The sequence below is a fragment of the Heterodontus francisci genome, chromosome 14 (assembly GCF_036365525.1).
Source record: "Heterodontus francisci isolate sHetFra1 chromosome 14, sHetFra1.hap1, whole genome shotgun sequence".
Lineage (NCBI taxonomy): Eukaryota > Metazoa > Chordata > Chondrichthyes > Heterodontiformes > Heterodontidae > Heterodontus > Heterodontus francisci.
The window spans coordinates 98,063,115-98,069,114 of NC_090384.1; positions in this window are offsets into that span (position 1 = coordinate 98,063,115).

Sequence of the window (6,000 nt, forward strand, 5' to 3'; positions counted from 1 at the left end):
ATTGCCAGTGCCTCCACAATTTCCATCCTAACTTTTTTCAGTGTCCTTGGATGAATCTGATCCGGTCCTGGTGACTTATCAACTTTAAGTATAGCCAGCCTTTCCAATATCTCCTGTTTATCAATTTTAGCCCATCCAGTGTCTCAACTACCTCGTCTTTCACTACGAGTTTGGCAGCATCTTCTTCCTTGGTAAAGACAAATGCAAAGTATTCATTTAGTACCTCGGCCATGTTCCCTGCCTATGTGCATAAATCTCCTTGTTGGTCCCTAATCAGCCCCACTCCTCCTTATACCACCCTTTTATGATTCACTGTTCAAAACAGCGAGTTTTATCTGCAGCCCTTGAAGATATCTATGTGGGACTTTAAAACAGTTGGAGTTAAGGTATTTGACTCTTGTAGTTGATAAGAAAAGGGAAAAAGATTCATTGTGGAAGAAGATTGATTAAACTTAATTTAGCACAGAGCTCCAAATGATTTATTATTTTCTACTATACAAGCAATTAGCAAAGTTTGACAACTTGTGTGGAAATATGTGTTAGTTTTCTGCCATTTATTTGCCTGCTCCTTTACAGGTCAATAAATCCATTTGGCAGTAAAGACTAAAATAAGGCCTACTGTGGTGTTGTTCTGTCGCTTCTTGCAGACGAGGGGGAATCCTGTGGTGATACAAGACATAAGCGAGCTACAGGAGGGTTTTCTGTTCATTATCCTAGGCCGCTGGTAAACATACCTTGGTATCGGGCCAATTGTAAATGCTTCAGAGAACAGAGTAAGGAGTTGCCTATGAGAGTAGTCTAAAACGCTGGGTAAATAGACCCAAAATGTAACATGGAGCCTACAGCATAGAAACAGGCCATTCAGCCCAACTGATTCATGCCAGCATTTATCCAAATGAGCTGCCTCCTTCCACCCTCTTCATCTAACCGTGAATTCAGTGTTGTCTGTCAGCAACGGCTCCACATCTCTTTTATTGGTTAGCTCTGCATTAATACTGTGTGCTCTACCACCCTGAATGACTGAACAATGATTTGGCAGAGAGAATTGTCCATCTGTTGTTACAGAACCTGCCTGATTTTCATTCCATCGATTTCAGTGGAATGCAAACTAGATGGGTTCTAAAGCAGATGGGGTTCCACTCTGCTGGATTACTGCCTAAGTGGTGAAGATGTTATGGGAAGCCAATTGTCAATTAGCCTATCCCTATCTCTAGTCATCTTGGTATAGCATATTCCATTTTTCAAAGAGTTCTCCCCGGTGTCTTGGACAATATTTATCCCTCAATCAACATCATTGAATCAGATTATGTGGTCAGTATCACATTTCCATTTGTGGGAGTTTGATGTGTGCAAATTGGCTGCCATGTTTCCTACACTGCAACAGTGAATGCACTTCAAAAGTACTTCATTGGCTCTGGAATACATTAGATGTCCTGAGATTGTGAAAGGCACTGTATAAATCAGCTAACCTCCGAGACTGATTTTCTTATTTCCAGCTCTAACCCTTACACTCTCATAGCTGGGCTCTTCTGACTAATTTCTCATACTTTTTTGTAGACTACCTTGCAACAGATAATAATCTTTCAGTCAGTCCCATCTGTTTTTTTGCAGTGTAAATCAACGAACTGCGATGGTTGTCAAGAATTCTTATCCCTGGTCCAACTACTACTTTCACTCTTCTTATCCTTCTTTGGTGGTGTTTGGTGTCAGCAATATCTCAGTTGGTAGCACTCTCACCTCTGAGTCAGGGGGTTGAGGGTTTAAGCTCCACTCCAGAGAGCACAAAACATAGGCTGACACTCCAGTGCAGTATTGTCGGAGCTGCTATCTTTCAGCTGAGCTGTCAAACCAAGGTCCTATCTGCCCTCTCAGGTGACTGGAGAAGATACTGTGATATGATTCTAAGAAGAGCTGGGGAGTTTGCCCTGGTGTCCTGGTCAATATCAATTCCTCAATTAACACCTAAAACAGATTATCTGGTCATTGATCTCATTGTTGTTTGTGGGAGCTTGCTGTGTGCAAATGAGCTGCTGCATTTCCTACAATACAACAATGACTACACTTCAAAAAGTACTTTGGGACATCTGGAGGCAATGAAAGGTGCTATATAAATGCAAGTTAGTCTTCTTTTCTATTTATGACCAGTGAAATAGCTGCTATTCCACATGGTGTTCCCACTCCGTCAGATTCATCTTGATTCAATCAGGCCTGCCTCCCTTACAAAGCGTCTGCCTGGGGTCTTGATCAGCCTAATGCCAGCTAAGCCAACTTTATCTGCTCGTAACTTCACTACTTAAGGTTGCTAAATGCAATTTTATTGAAATAAAGCATCAACTAGTGTCTTATGGCTTCTCTAGCACAGTCTCCATCTGGTCCATTGCCAAAGCTCTCATAACTTCTTTGAATCCTCTTTTCCAGCTCTTGTTCCAACAGGGTTTCCTGAAGAGAAATCTGGTCATTTTGGCTCACATTTCTCTCTGTCTCTAATCTTGATGACTTTCATTTAAAATATGCATCAATGCTTCATTCTCTCCTGTCATTAACTTCAACCCAACTAAGTCTGGAGCCCAATAAGAGCTCTCATTCCAATGAGATTATTCTCATTATGTCTCTGAAATTAACTCTGTTCAGCCTCTTCTCTTCAGCCTTACCCTTCTAACTACCACCCGAGCATCTCTACATTAGTGCTTTCTATAATTATAGACGCAGTTATTAACTCTCAAATTATTTAACACCTTCAAAGTTCCAATCGTTCCTTACTGGAATAGTTTGCGGCATTTATATTCTATTGTCTTTGCTCCATACCTCCCTAACACTGCAGATCGGAAAATCATTTGCCATTGTTTAGCAAGTGGTACTGAGGCAGGGTAAGGAGATTGGTATGAGGAAGAGTGAGTGGATTGGTACTGAGGGAAGGTGAAGGGAGTGGGACTGAGGGAGAGTGAAGGGAGTGGGACTGGGGAGTAGGACTAAGGGAGTGGGACTGAGGGGAGTGGGACTGAGGGAGGGTAAAGGGAGTGGGACTGAGGGGAGTGGGACTGAGGGAGGGTGAAGGGAGTGGAACTGATAGGAGTGGGACTGAGGAAGAGTGAGTGGATTGGTACTGGGGGGGGTGAAGGGAGTGGGACTGAGGGGAGTGGGACTGAGGGAGTGGGACTGAGGGAAGGTAAAGGGAGTGGGACTGAGGGGAGTGGGACTAAGGGAGAGTGAGTGGATTGGTACTGAGGGAGGGTGAAGGGAGTGGGACTGGGGGGAGTGGGACTGAATGAGGGTGAAGGGAGTGGGACTAAGGGGAGTGGGACTGAGGGAGGGTGAGGGAGTGGGACTGAAGGGAGTGGGACTGAGGGGAGCGGGACTGAGGGAGGGCAAAGGGAGTGGGACTGAGGGAGGGTAAAGGGAGTGGGACTTAGGGGAGTGGGACTGAGGGGAGTGGGACTGAGGGAGGGTGAAGGCAGCGGGACTGAGGGGAGTGGGACTGAGGGAGAGTGAAGGGAGTGGGACTGGGGAGTAGGACTAAGGGAGTGGGACTGAGGGGAGTGGGACTGAGGGAGGGTAAAGGGAGTGGGACTGAGGGGAGTGGGACTGAGGAAGAGTGAGTGGATTGGTACTGAGGGGGGGGGTGAAGGGAGTGGGACTGAGGGGAGTGGGACTGAGGGAGGGTAGAGGGAGTGGGACTGAGGGGAGTGGGACTGAGGGAGTGGGACTGAGGGAAGGTAAAGGGAGTGGGACTGAGGGGAGTGGGACTGAGGGAGAGTGAGTGGATTGGTACTGAGGGAGGGTGAAGGGAGTGGGACTGGGATGAGTGGGACTGAGGGAGGGTGAAGGGAGTGGGACTAAGGGGAGTGGGACTGAGGGAGGGTGAGGGAGTGGGACTGAAGGGAGTGGGACTGAGGGGAGTGGGACTGAGGGAGGGTAAAGGGAGTGGGACTGAGGGGAGTGGGACTGAGGGAGGGTAAAGGGAGTGGGACTTAGGGGAGTGGGACTGAGGGGAGTGGGACTGAGCGAGGGTGAAGGGAGTGGGACTGAGGGGAGTGGGACTGAGGGAGGATAAAGGGAGTGGGACTGAGGGAGGGTGAAGGGAGTGGAACTGAGGGGAGTGGGACTGAGGAAGAGTGAGTGGATTGGTACTGAGGGGGGGTGAAGGGAGTGGGACTGAGGGGAGTGGGACTGAGGGAGGGTAGAGGGAGTGGGACTGAGGGAGTGGGACTGAGGGAAGGTAAAGGGAGTGGGACTGAGGGGAGTTGGACTGAGGGAGAGTGAGTGGATTAGTACTGAGGGAGGGTGAAGGGAGTGGGACTGGGATGAGTGGGACTGAGGGAGGGTGAAGGGAGTGGGACTAAGGGGAATGGGACTGTTGGAGGGTGAGGGAGTGGGACTGAAGGGAGTGGGACTGAGGGGAGTGGGACTGAGGGAGGGTAAAGGGAGTGGGACTGAGGGGAGTGGGACTGAGGGAGGGTGAAGGGAGTGGGACTGAGGGGAGTGGGACTGAGGGAGGGTGAAGGGAGTGGGACTGAGGGGAGTGGGACTGAGGAAGGGTCTGGGGATTGCGATCCATGGTGTTTGCCCCGCAAGTTAAAGAGCACAGCTCAGATTCACATGTAATGAGCCTTTGAGTAGGGATTTGGACGAGACATCACAGGTTAAGGTGCAGGACAAAGTGTTGGAGATGAAACTGAGGTGATCACTGAGGACAACAGGAGCACAAAAGGACTAAATTTATATATCACCTTTCATGGCCTCAGGACATCCAAAAGTGGTTTACAGCCAATGAAGAACCTTTTGAAGTGTAGTCACTGTACTGGAGTGCTGTACTGGAGAGTCAGACTACATTGTGTGCTCAGTGGGTAATTGGAACCACAAGCTTCAAAATCAGATTTTTTTTTAAATTTCCGAAATATACTTTATTCATAAAAATCTGTAAAAAATACATTACAAAACAGTTCCAAACAGAACCAAATCAAAAAATAGAAACAGCGCAAAGGAGGTCAGTTTCCTTCAATACAGGAGTGAGTTGCCTCACAACCCTTCCAATTAATTTTTCATGCCATATACATTTTACAGCAAACAAAAATTTTCCTGATACAGTTCGAGGGGATACATTTCCATGGATCCAGCTGCTCAGTTCAGCTTGGTGGGGGGACCTTACGCAGTGGTCTTTCCCCATTGAGCCTTTGCTGCGGCTGCCCCAAGCTTGGGACGAACCTCGACAAAAACCACTGCATCTCTTTCCACACCTGCTTTGCAAAGACACATTCCAGAAGGAGGTGGGCAACCGTCTCTTCTGAATTAGAGATTTTTTTTTTCCAAAATATACTTTATTCATAAAAATCTGTAAAAAATACATTACCAAACAGTTTCAAACAGCACCAAGTCAAAAATACAAACAGTGCAAAGGAGGTCCGTTTCCTTCTATACAATCATGAGTTGCCTCACAACCCTTCCATTTCATTTGTAATGCCAGATACATTTTTACATTTTACAGGAGACAACATTTTCCCGATACAGTTCGAAGGGTTTCCCATGGATCCAGCCCCTCCGTTCAGCTTGGTGGGGGGACCTTACACAGTGGTCTTTCCCCATTGAGTCTTTACTGCGGCTGTCCCAAGCTTTGGTGCGTCCCTCAGCACGTAGTCCTGGACCTTGGAATGTGCCAGTCTGCAACATTCGGTTGTGGATAACTCTTTGCGCTGGAAGACCAGCAAGTTTCGGGCAGACCAAAGGGCGTCTTTCACCGAATTGATAGTCCTCCAGCAGCAGTTGATGTTTGTCTCAGTCTGCGTCCCTGGGAACAGCCCGTAGAGCACAGACTCCTGTGTTACTGAGCTGCTTGGGATGAACCTCGACAAAAACCACTGCATCTCTTTCCACACCCCACACCTGCTTTGCAAAGACACATTCCAGAAGGAGGTGGGCAACCATCTCTTCCCCACCACAGCCACCGTGGGGGCATTGCGCGGAGTGGGTGAGACTTCGGGCGTGCATGAAGGATCTGACGGGGAA